The sequence below is a fragment of the Cydia fagiglandana genome, chromosome 21, assembly GCF_963556715.1.
Source record: "Cydia fagiglandana chromosome 21, ilCydFagi1.1, whole genome shotgun sequence".
NCBI classification, from domain to species: Eukaryota; Metazoa; Arthropoda; class Insecta; order Lepidoptera; family Tortricidae; genus Cydia; species Cydia fagiglandana.
The window spans coordinates 13,635,230-13,649,207 of NC_085952.1; the positions used below are offsets into that span (position 1 = coordinate 13,635,230).

Sequence of the window (13,978 nt, forward strand, 5' to 3'; positions counted from 1 at the left end):
AGTTTTATGACTAACGATAATATGACAAACAATACATTATGACTTAAAACTTTATGGGAAACAAAGGGACCCCATATGTAATATACTGTATCATATCTCCATTACACTAACTACTAGCCACCAACGACTTTAGACTTCATATCTGTCTAGAAATAACAATATCAGCGATGATTTTCATCTAGCGCTCTGCCAATAATTTCTGTAATAGTTTGCTTCAGCTTAAAATTTTCCAACGTTGTCCAATAAGCTCATTAAGTTCCTGGGAAAGACACAATGGCTACATTTTCTACTGGACTTTGTTCCCTTTGTACGTCGATAAGTACTTGTAAAAATAGAGTAAATAATATAAAAGAAACCTCACAATTCCGAAACAAAAGGGCATTTTCCGGGATTGGCTATAATTTGTCATTCATCGAAGCTATTTGGGTAATTGTGTGCCCTTCTGACAGTGGAACCGTCGAAACAATGCCGTTTGATATTCTATTTATAACTGGGATTGGCATGTTTATTGTTACAAAGTATTCTGAAGATTCATGATATCAAGGATAGGTTCAGATGAATTTGCGATTGTATAATCATAATGTAAAATTCTTGAGTTTTCATTAAAGTGAATACGCAATGCTCAAAGTCAAGAGTCGGGTTTCTATTTTTGTGATTTAAAATAAGGGCATCTATGAGTAAATAAAGTATATTTTGACGGTGTATTTATAAAGAAGAATAGCCTATAATTATTTATATTATATTATTTATAGTCTGTCTGTCTTTATTTATACAAAATATTATTATTTAATTCAAATTTGAGTGGTCGATACTATCACCACCACCACTCATGTTCAACGCCATTTGATGTGAAAAAATATATTTATGTATAATATTATATTCTCAAATAAATCTTCCTACATATTCGGCAGTTCACAGAGCTGACATTTTTCACCCGCCGGAGATTGTTTCTCGACGACGGTCGGACAGGGTCGTTAAAACCGTGACACATTACATATCGGTGCACATTCTAACACATTGTCATTTTAGCTTTGACAAGGCACTGGAAGTAAGGATTATTGGGATGACTGACATGTTGTTAACATGTTTTATCCTCGGTTCGCTAGCATTTTCAACAAGTAATATATCGAGTTAATCTCGCCTTAAGAAACGTGAGTGACCCGTTTATAATGTAATTATTAAATCAGCTTTTTATTAGCTTGTATACCTAAACAGCTGTGAGCTGTTATTCGAGTAAAAAGTATTTTAAATTTTATAATAGATTATCCTAAGTACTTAGACATACATGCAACACAACAATTTCATCTGTATATATATAAGCAGTTCGAAATACTGAACCATCCATCCAGCCATAATATAATCAGAGAATATAATCCTATCTATTTTGTCCTACAATAAAGAGAAAAATACTCGGAAAGGAAAATAAGTCTACTTAGTACCACAGCTCTCTTTTAGTAGCCTTTTAGTTATAAAACATAAAGAGCTTTGTGTCTTTTGCTATTACGAACAGTGTTTTACTGACTTATTTTACTTACTTATTTTCCCGGTCCTGGGCTAGTTTCATCCAAAAGTGTCTCGCGATTTTTCGAATACCATCCAACCAACGAGCTAAAGTACCTATTTATATTATTCATTCATTCATTCATTCATCTCAGCCATAAGACGTCCACTGCTAGACATAGGCCTCCCCCTTGGACCTCCATACGTGCCGGTTGGAAGCGACCCGCATCCAGCGTCTTCCGGCGACCTTAACAAGGTCGCCTGTCCATCTTATGGGTGGACGTCCTACGCTGCGCTTGCTAGCCCGTGGTCTCCACTCGAGCACTTTTCGACCCCATCGGCCATCTTCTCTGCGTGCAATGTGGCCTGCCCATTGCCACTTCAGCTAGCTAATTTATATTAACTTAACACAAATTTATAATTAGTATGTGGTTGGCAAAGTTAAATAAACACGCTAAAGGGTAACCCTTAAAAACGTAACCCTTTCTTTACATTATTAAAGCCCCGCTAAGCCGATGTACAGGCCTCCTTAACATTTCATTATTCTTAAATTGCTTGAAAACTTGTTAAAACTTGGGAACTTTTTAAGGTTAATAGCTATTAGGTAGTAAAAAACCTTAACTTGAGCGGAGAAGTTATCGTTTACTTAAAAGTTTAAAAAGTAACCCTTTTTAGCGAGCGGTTTTAAACAAGGATTAATATTAAGAGGGGCGTTTAAAGTTAAAGAGTATTAGCTAATTCGAATGTAACTGATATCAGAATGACAGGTTATCGTGCATTTCTCTCGTGCTTGTCCGTATATGTACAGGTGCGGGCGAGACGCACGACAACTAATAACATGATTCAAATATCATTGTGATGCTGATGTCAGTTTACGTTCCATCTGGCCTATATATTTTGGGTTGCTTAAAATTAAACCGGACAAGTGCGAGTGGGACTCGCCCACCGAGGATTCCGTACATTTTAGTATTTGTTGTTATAGCGGCAACAGACATACATCATCTGTGAAAATTTCAACTGTTATCGCGGTGCATGAGATACAGCTGGTGGCTGACAGACGGACAGTGCATGGAGTCTTAGCAATGGGGTCCCGTTTTTACCCTTTTGGTACGGAACCCTAAAAGTGGGTTTCGTGGGCATAAAATTGCAGCTTAGCCTACGGCTAAAAATAATATTGTCGAGGCATGTAGGCAATGTAAGCATCGAGTTCTACTTTTATTCAATTATGTACGTTTTTACAGCACCGCTCGGACATGCCAAAATTTCGGTAGTGGAAAAACAATGCAATGCTTTTGTTTCATGCTTTACCAAACATATATTGAGTGCGACGTTTGCTATCTGTTTCGACTATTTGACGATGGACATAATGACACCTAGCTTTTCTGACACTTGGACATATATTATAATGCCCCTAAACGACAGTAATGCAGGTGCAGTTGACATCTAAAGGTTTTTTATTATACACTCCATCTTGGAGTTGAAAAGTTGCCATAAGTACGGCTTTGATTCGATCTCAAAGAGTCATTATAGTATAACAGTTACTTAAAGTATTTATTATCTAACACAATATCCGATTTGTTATAGCCCGGGTATATAAACTGGATTCGATTTCCTAAACGAGTTTAGTTTACTATTGACCAAATACAAAAAGTAGGAAGTGATTCTTCAATTGTATATAATATTCTTCTGTTATGCTTCGATAATAGTAAAAATCTTATAGATAACATAATATATAATCGTTATAGTACATGTTAATGTAATTTTTGATGATTAGTTTTAGATTGACACCTTACAAAAGTTTTAAAACTCAAAGAACATTAGCACTTGTTTGATTTAATTTGATATACATAAAACTATCGGGAGACCCGAACGTATTAATTTTATTAAATAACGGGTCACTCACATTCGTCGACTCAAATTACGTGAGTGACCCGGCATTAAATTAATTGATTTGTTAACCCGTGCGAAGTCGGGGCGGGTCGCTTGCATGTATATTTTTGGACGTTGGCTTGTAAAATTGTCTGTGTATTCGACTATACTTGCGCCCTTTTAGTTTTCGTTATACTTATATTGACGTTACGTTATGGTATCTACACAAATTCATCTATCATAATATAATTGCCCTAAATTTCCGTGCTCACGCTAGTTTCGACACTGGTAGTGCCAGCTAAACCAGATTTTCTCCACAGTACATAAATGTAAACATTGCCAGTACTGTGACTAAGCAACCTAGTAAAACTACTTTCAAAAGGAAAACTAGTTTTTAATCTTAAACCATATGAAATTAATCAACATCATATATGTACGAGTATAACGTGGTGGTACTAGTGCTCGACGCGGTCCTAGTACAAGTACATGTCATCTTGAAACTTACGTCATTGTCAATAGAGGTGACGGCAGGGTGTCATCTAATTGGGCATTAGCATGTCGAGCACTAGTTCCACCACCTTATTTATTAATGACGATAATTAATAGTTAATATTCGAAAACGTACATCTACTAAAACTGTTGTAATATTGGGTCATAAAATGCTAAATATAAATTGATAAACCTCTCATTCAAATTCTAATACCAGAATAATACTATTGTGTTCTTAGTTGTAAAATAAGTTCCGTGTTTTAATATGAAGATAAAACAGTTAAAAATAATTGTTTTATTATAGCTAGCAGTGCAAAAGGTATTCTTACATAAGAATTCTTCACATCTGCTTGCCCTTTGCCTTGAGATTTGCAAGATTCGTTAATATAGTTAATTATGAATTTAAACAACTGAACATTGACTGTTAGTATTTTAACATAATGTAGGTATCGTCTTGGGTCGTCTCATTTGTTCTTCGTCAAGTTCTTAAATTAGTCATATTCTGCTTTCGTCACTCATTCTACATTGAAAGCAACCGACGATTGTGACGAATGTAGAATGGGTGACGAAAGCAGAATAGGACTCCAACCCAAGACGATACCATAAAATATACTTACTTTTATTAATTTTGTAACAAGTGATGTATTTGATTTGACAACAAGATCGGAGTTAAAAGACTGTTTTATTATTTAATTGTAATCTCTGTTTACATAGCGTGGGAAACTCAGTATTATGTTGACAACGTATACGTTTTATTACATAGAAAGTGTTGGGACTGTTTGTGTAATATTAATATATTTTATCTTATCTATTAATAAATACAGTATTATTCTAAAATGCCATAATTATATCGTATTTAGTACTATGTTGTTAAGATATTTCATTTGTTAATAATAATAATCATAAGTACCTATTGTATTTTTTTACGTTTTTAAAAAGAATCTGATCACAAGGCGAATTGAATCACGGCGATCAATTATTGCATTTGCATTCCATATTTTCGTAAAGAGGAAGATTTCTCCGGTGCCGATGCCGTCTGTTATCGCAGTTTGGCAATCATCATAGCAATCTTCGACATAAGAGCTGCTTCCCCTGTATCATCAATTAAATCAATATTATTATCAACTCCATCAAACATCAACACATTTAATTGACATAAAATATCTCCTTGAAGCGCGCTGGTGGCATAGCGGTAAGGGCGTGCAGCTTTCAACCCGGCTCGTACCAATGAGTTATTCGGAACTTATGTACGAAATATCATTTTATTAATATCAATTACCAGTCACTTTTCGGTGAAGGAAAACATCAAATGAAATAAAACAATTTGTACAGAATACAGATCTACCTCCCGATTTTTATCGATATTAGATGAAAAAATATTCGGCAAAAATTTTATGGGCTCTGCCAGCGTGATTCTTTTTTATTTTATTTTTTTATTGTTTCGTGTGATCCTTTTATTTTACATCCATTTAGTAAGGTTTGTTTTCACCGATTGCATTCAAGTATATTTAGGAATTTCGTGTATCGTTTTTAGGGTTCCGTACCCAAAGGGTAAAATCGAGACCCTATTGCAAAGACTCCACTGTCCGTCCGTCTGTCTGTCTGTCTGTCTGTCTGTCACCAGGCTGTATAGCTAATTGAAATTTTCACGGATGATGTGTTTCTGTTGCTGCTTTAACAACAAATACTAAAATGTAAGAAACCCTCGGTGGGCGAATCCGACTCGCACTTGTCCGGTTTTTTTTTAACCCAAACGTTTCAAAACTTGCTAGATTGAAATTGAATCGGACACAGATAGTTTAAAATGAAAATGCAATACTCGATAGGTTTTTACAATCTAAATGCCTTTACTAAAATTGCGATAGAAAAGCTATCATGGATGGATCACATAATTATTTTGTTTCTCTTGTTCCGTTAAACTATTTGGTAATGGCCAGTAACAGTGGTGGCCGAGTGGATATGACGCCTGACTTTCAATCCGGAGGTCGCGGGTTCAAATCCTGGCTCGTACCAATGAGTTTTTCGGAACTTATGTACGAAATATCATTTGATATTTACCACTAGCTTTTCGGTGAAGGAAAACATCGTGAGGAAACCTACATACATCTGCGAAGAAATTCAAAGGTGTATGTGAAGTCCCCAATCCGCATTGGGCTAGCGTGGGGACTATAGCCCAAGCCCTCTCGCGCATGAGAGGAGGCCTGTGCTCAGCAGTGGGACGTATATAGGCTGAAATGATGATGATGAATGATATAGGTAATAAACACACCCGAACGAAGATTTTTGAGTAATTTTTGAACCATAGTTGGGAGCTTTTGGACCTATAGTTGAGTGGTTATACGATACACCTTTACGGCTTCCATCAGTTTGGCATTGACATAAACGCTATCGTGAACGTAATTTACTTTATATACATATATATCTTTCGCACTAATATGTCAGTACGAGCGAGATGCATAGAAAGTAAATTACGTTCACGATAGCGTTAATGTCAATGCCAAACTGATGGTAGCCGTACTTGTCCCAAAATTCTATATGAATTTAGAACTGTATTTACGACGTAGCTATCTATCAGAACCGTAAGCACATTTATGGCGCAAAATCCATTCGAGATTCACTGCAAATAGCTTTTACGTGGGTTTCATGCAAAACGGCTTGGTTAAAGGTAACTTTAGCCATTTTATTATTATTGTAGGGCAATTTGGACCTTAAATGTTCGGTGACAAAGGTGATTTTATGGGATATATGACAATTTATTTGTTTTTGTTTCAGATTGCCGACATATTTGGAAAATAAGGTAATGAATAAAATAAGGGCTTCCCGCTTGGAATCTATTTAACTTATGAAGCGCACATGTTTATGGCTACCTTTTTTGCATTTTGAACCTTCTGAATGGACTAATAAAGTTCCATTTTCAATGTACATATTTTCTATGTTTTAAGGGCACTCCATGGGTTAAGGGTAGGGTTTCCCTAATCAACGGGTTATGGAAGAATTTACAAAATTACATGTTTTGAAGATTCTCTTTTGGATTATTTACAAAATGGCGGAGTTGTAGCGGTTTGGGAGACCCTTCAGCTCAAAGAAGCACTAGTTTTAGAACCAAATCTATCCAACTTAATGGAGTCTAAAAGTTGAAAAGATCCAAAATTGATTCCAATACCTTCGTTTAGGTACCAATCTAGGTTTAGTTATCTATTATTACTAATAGATCTAGAAACGATATGGATTAGATATATTATGTCAGTGTCAAATGTGACGTTTCTTCAAACAAATACGTCACTTTTGACACTGACGCATCTCATCCATATCGTTTCCAGATCTATTAATTGACGTATCTTAAAGTTCGAATCCGGCAGTTACTTCACTACTCCATTAGGTATTATGGACTGAACTTTTGGAGTGTAGGTAGTTGTGAATTGAAGTTATTGTGAATTCAGTTGCCAGTGATAGATTAGTGTCAGTCATTTGGACCGTTTTTCGAAGTCAACAATGTTTTAAAAGTTTCGTCTACACATAATTCGTAGTTAGGTAAATCCAGGTAAGTTTCGTCGTAAATTTAAGAGTTATAGTCTGTGCGGAAAGAGAAGAGTCGTGCAATGTATGGGGCCCAATACATTCCACGACTCTTATCTTTCCGCACAGACTATAGACTCTTGTCGGTGTAGCTCTCTCCATTTGACTATCCAGGGCCGCCTCCTTGATTTCCTTATACGACATTTCAGCTACCTTTTCTTTTATTTGTGTTATGTAGCTTATCCTCGGCCTTCCTCTTCCTCTCTTGCCTTCAATCTTTCCTTCTATTATGTTATTTATAAAACCAGGTAAGTTTACAGAAAACAAAATCAACAGTTAATAAACCGGATCAAATGGAATCGCTAGGCACAGAACACTGCATTGCGTCACGCCATGACACCTTTACAACGACACAAAAGCAAAATGGCTTAAGCGGTTACCCGAGGTTTACATCGATTTTTGACAACTTTTATATCGTAAATCTCCTACTTTTGCACTACAGATAGAATTATGAGGCAAACGGCTCTCGGTTCTTCAATCTTTTATCTCCATTTTTATCTACCGGATTTTGAAAGAAATGAATGTACTTGTTTTTTATGATTTTTTATGAAACATTGTCTAAAAAAATACTTTTTTCGTTTCTCCATTGCTGTGAAAGATTTTACACAAAAGTTATGGCTAAAAAACTAATTTATTGACCTAGAGATGTTTAACTTTGATGCCAAATATCTCGAAAACAATAAACTTTAAAGTGAATATGGGATACTATATTGCTTAAAGCCGTTGTTGTTAATATGATAAGCTAAATACAAAAAACATTAGAAAACTAAGGGATTCAGATCGTCATTGGGGCATGGGATCCCCTTAAGAGCAAAAGTGAGCTGACAAAAGAAAGCCGGCGTTTTATCATATATCAAGAGTTAAAATAATGTAGAATGTGTTAAGGATATACGACGTTTTTAAATAAAAAGCGAGGATCAATCCAGTTGATTCAGTTTTGCATGTTCGAGTGAGTTTTTAGATTGGAACGCGCGTGTTGGAGTTAGGCTTACACTAGATTAAATTGAATAAATGACTAGGTACAGGGCTACAGGGTGTGCTACAGTTATGATGAAGGGTTTAAGAGTCGGACTCGCCCACTGAGGGTTCCGTACTTTTTAGTATTTGTTGTTATAGCGGCAACAGAAATACATCTGTGAAAATTTAAACTGTATCATATCACGGTTCATGAGATACAACCTGGTGACAGACAGACAGATGGACAGTGTAGTCTTAGTAAGTCCCGTTTTAACCCTTTGGGTAACGAACCCTAATAACAATCCCGCGCCTAAAGCAAACCACACACTCCCCTTTACATTTTACGTCTTTGCCTTTCCGGCTCATTTAACCCGTACCTCCCCTTTTCTCAGTACATTTCTTTTGCCGACCTTTACTTGTACAAACAGCAACACTCCTAACTGTACATCGGTGGACCTTATTACAAAAGGCACAATGTCCACCGATGTACAGTCACCTGCAATAATATGTTACTCTTCGAAGGCCGCAAAAATATGTGACACGCTCTTATGGCTCTTCAGATAAGATCGCGTCAGATATTTTTGCGGCCTTCGTGGTGTAACATATTATTTCTGGTGACTGTACAGTTAACAGTGTAGGCGATGGTACGCTGACACTTCCTTTTCTAATAGGGAATATTACGCGAAACTCTGCGTAGGGGGCGCTACTACCACTGCGCCGATTCGAACTTTAAGAAATGTTAGTTAATAGATCTAAACTGCAAAACGTAATTCAAGACCAAAAAAAGTAAGACAATGTTGCCACTGCAATAATTTGTTTGTAAAATAGTAAATTCTTTTTGATTCTACTCCTACGATTTAAAAAAAGTACTTTTATTTACTTATTTTTACATAAATACAAAGACGCGCTAGTAAAAAGTGGCAACATTTTCAACTGTTTTTGGTTTTGAATTACATTTTGCAGTATAGCAACGATCATCATCATCATCTCAGCCATGAGACGTCCACTGCTGAACATAGGCCTCCCCCTTGGACCTCCATACGTGCCGGATGGGGGGTGAATGCCATAATCCCCACGCTTGGCAGGCGGGTTGGCGATCGCAGTCGAATACACCGAATTTGGGGACGCTGCTGCTCGTCCACCGGTGGTTTTGGACGTAGTTTAAGGACATACCCGGGTCCATAATCCCTAACCATATCCCGGATCCATAGCAACGATATGGACTAGATATTACAGTGTCAAATGTGACGTTTCTTCAAACAAAAACACCACTTTTGACACCATAATCCATATCGTTTCTAGATATATTGTTTGACGTACCTATCTTAAAGTTCGAATCGTGCAGCCATTTTGGGTCATCGCGCCAGCCAAGTAAGTAAAACCACAGAAGAAATAAAAGTTCTACTGTACAGAAAGGACACTACCTACAAACCCGAAGTTTGACAGCGATTCAGGGTCGAATCATGCTATCCCTTTCTAATTTATGGCACTATCCCTTTCGGCTATTTAGGGTTGTCAAATTCAAGTGATTATCTTATCTGTGGTCGTGCACGCACAAGGAAGTCAAGTGGTGCCAACCCTAATAATTGCTCGGAGCAATGCTGAGCTGAACGGAGCCGAGTTCGACCGAAGCCAGGACAGGTGTGTCTCCCCACTGGTAAAACTTATCCAGCGAAAAACTACATTAACTTACAAAACAATATTAGATAATACGAGTCATAGTGCCCACTAAAACTAAATACCTCAAATTAGGTCTTTTTAACGCGGGTTCACTGGCAACTGGACAGGATGATTTTTTAATTGCGATGGATAGATTTGACGCTGATATTGTCGCGATCAATGAATCATGGATCAGACAGGGCCAGGAAAAACGCGCACCGCTCGTCCCCGGATATAAATTCATTAACGCCCCGCGACCGACTGGAATGCGCCGAGGCCGCGGTGGCGGGGTAGGTTTCTACATTAGAACTAGCGTGCGCGCGCGCCGATCTACCCACCCTGTTGCTAATATTGAACAATTGTGGTTATCGGTCTCAATTAACGGTAGGAGTTATATAATAGGTACTGCGTATCGTCCTAACTGGATTAATGTAGATACGTTTTTAGATGCCCTAACAGAATCCATAACATTTTTCTCTAAACACGATTATGTTGTTTTGCTTGGAGACTTTAATATCAACATGCTTGAGACTACAAGCAGTAATGCCACAAAATTTACTTGTTTTCTTAACTACTTGAGCTTACAACAAGTGGTGAAGGTACCAACTCACTTTTCTGTAGGCAATGAGACACTCCTTGATGTTGTGTGTACCAACGCACCTGTTACCGATGTATGCGTTTCTAATATAACAGGTTCTCTTGGTCATGCCATGGTAACAATTACTTTGCCAACAAAACGACCCAAAATAAATGCCTAAGACGTTTACCTATAGGCCCATTAAGGATATTAACATGGCGGAATTTAATAGGGATCTGCATGCTATTAATTGGGAGTCAGTGTTGGCATTTGAATCTGTTGAACATATGGTTGAGGCTTTTAATATCCTATTGTTGTCGTTATATGACTCACATGCTCCATTTAAATCTGTCACAGTTAGGCATAGCCATTCGTTGCCCTGGATCACAGACACTATTAAAATTATGATAAGAAAGCGTAACGAGGCTTATTCAGCATACAGGAAGTCTAAAACGGAAAGTCATAAACGATATTACAATGAATTAAAGAAATTGGTAAAACAAAGTATATTTAATGAAAAAAAAAGTTATTACAATCACCATATCAATTCAAAATACAAAGATCCGAAAACACTCTGGAAAAATATTAAAAATAATGTTTTGACAGATAATACTCGTGACCGGTTTCCTGATCACTTCAATAATCCAAATGTAATTAATGATAGTTTTTTGAATGTGCCTGGTAGTGATGGGGTTTCTTTGTCCACCATGTTGACATTTGAACAAAATCGCTTCAGTAATTCTGTTTTTAGCTTAAAACCTGTCGAAGAGGGTCAAGTGGGAAAATATATAATGTCTGTTACCACCAATGCAATTGGCGTGGACGGAATCAGTAGAGATATGGTGCTTCTTACTCTTCCTCGTACTTTGTCAGTATTAACAGCCATAATTAATCACTCTATTTTGACTGGTGAAGTGCCATCATTGTGGAAATCTGCCATAGTTACACCTCCGCCAAAGGTGGATAACCCTACTGAGCTCAAAGATCTTCGGCCTATAAGTATTTTACCTTTTCTTTCGAAAATATTAGAAAAGGCTGTTTATGAGCAGTTATATAAGTATGTAGAAACCAATAATATCCTACCTCAATTACAGTCAGGATTTCGTAGGGGTATGGGTACTGTAACTGCACTTATTGACGTTCTTGACAATATTATTTATGGCCTAGACTCAGGCAAGGGTACTTGCTTAGTGTTGTTGGATTTTTCTCGTGCGTTCGACTGCATAAATATTGACTTGCTTCTATCTAAGTTAATTTATTACGGTGTAGATTTAGGGTCACTCTCGTGGTTTAGAAGTTACCTTGCTGGGCGTATGCAGTCAGTTAAAATTGCTAAAAACGATGGCACTTTGTTGGTGTCTGACTCTAGACCCCTAAATCGCGGAGTCCCACAAGGCTCCATTCTCGGGCCCTTACTGTTTATTATATATAGCGCTGACATCGTTAACAATATTGAGCATTGTCAATATCACTTGTATGCGGATGATGTTCAGATGTACTACTCGGCCCGTCCTTGTGACTTTCCTGACTCAATTAATAAAATTAATGAAGACCTCGAAAGTATCTCCGCTTGGGCTGAACAAAACAGTCTGTTGCTAAACCCTATTAAGTCAAAGTTTATGATTTTGGGTAGTAAAACTCAAATTTCTCGAATCTTAGATGGTAGCCCTCAACTAAATATTAGAGGCTCATTAATAGAGCGAGTAGAGGAGGCCAGAAACCTGGGTATAATAATAGACAACCAGTTAAGGTTTGAAAAGCACATAGCGGAGCTAGCCAAATCATGTTTCTTTAGATTGAAAGTATTGTATCAAGTAAGAAACCTTCTAGATGAAAAAGTTCGCTTGACATTATGCGAATCGCTCGTATTGTCTAAGTTGAACTACGGCGATCTGGTGTACGGGCCTCGTCTGCAACAAAAGACTCGTCGATTAATACAACGAGTTCAAAACGCGTGTTATCGATATTGCTACAAAGTTCCTCCAAGGAGCCATATCACACCGTTTTTGAACAAATCTTCGACTCTGAATATGGCATCACGTAGACATTTACATCTTGCTTGTCTTCTCTTTGGCGTTATAAATTGCAAGTCACCCGAATATCTATTCTCTAAAATAAATATTTCTTCTTTTCACAACCGACATGCCACGAGATCTACTCGACGTTGCATTTTAGAAGTACACCCTCATAGGACGATTGCCTTTACCGGTTGTTTCCGTTATCTCGCGACCAAATGCTGGAATGATATCCCTCCGCCTTTAAGACAACTTAAATCCAAAAAAACATTTAAAAACCACTTTAAAAAACTTCTCCTTGAAAAACAAACCGCTGGGATTCCATTCGGCTATTTGGTTGCAGATTTTAGGATATAACATGGTGAGGCTGGTGTCACACAACTGGGAGACTTACACAGTACACACGGGTCGATTTTACCTACTAACTATTTTATTAAAAATTATCACACGACATGCACATATCACACTTACACTGTACGATTGTTTCCGACGTACGTAAATACTTCTACATAAATATAATATTTGTTGTGACCTGGGTTCCGGCAGAAAATCAGTGCTTTGCTCGAAAGAGCGAAGCGTACCACTGAGCCGTGACCCTTTTGTCCTGCTGCAACGCACACAGTTTGTACCTACCTACTTTTATAAAATTTTACTTTTGTACCTACTCATTTCTATGCTATTTTCTTTGTAACTCAATTTTCTTTGTTAGTGTAATAATTATTGTTTTTTCTTTCTGTTATGATGTGTTTAAAATTATATTGTGTGTCATTGCAGCTGTCAAATAAATGATTTATCTATCTATCTATCTATCTAACTACAAATAGCCAAGTAACATTTGTGATTCTAAAAGCTATTCGACGAAGAATTTTTTAGATCCCCAATGCCCTACTTCACGATTCCTAACTTTCGCAAAAACGCCCCCACACATTGATTCTTTTTACTCTAATTTATTCAGATTTTATACCGCTGCCGCTGCCTTCCCCGATACCAAAGACAAGGATATAATAAAGACTAGCAATCTCAGAAAGTAATTTTTGTTAAGTTAACTTGCAAGTTTGCAGAAAACTACGTAAAGTGTAATTCTATGGAACTTGTTAACTATGTAAACAAACAGCCATATTGAAATTGTCACTGAATGATTATTTCAAAATGGCGGTTTGTTTACATAGTTAGCAAGTTCCATAGAATGATAATTTATGTAAGTTGGATTCAAAATTTGCGAATCATCAGATCTCCGAAAAAGCTATATGTACACTGTACAGTGAAGTCGACGTGTGTATCTATATACACCATATATACCAAGTAAAAAGAAGAGAACTGGCGGCGCAGCAGCCGT

At 37.1% G+C, this 13,978-nt stretch overlaps 1 protein-coding gene across 2 annotated transcripts in view; it reads left to right on the plus strand.

The window, feature by feature from the left end:
• LOC134675193 (octopamine receptor beta-2R-like) overlaps nt 1-13,978 on the plus strand; it is a 257,371-nt gene that overhangs the window by 165,475 nt on the left and 77,918 nt on the right. For both annotated transcript variants that reach the window (XM_063533396.1, XM_063533395.1), the window contains exon 3: nt 6,631-6,655. The gene's annotated coding sequence lies outside the window, so the exon portion shown is untranslated. The remainder of the gene's footprint in view (nt 1-6,630; nt 6,656-13,978) is intronic.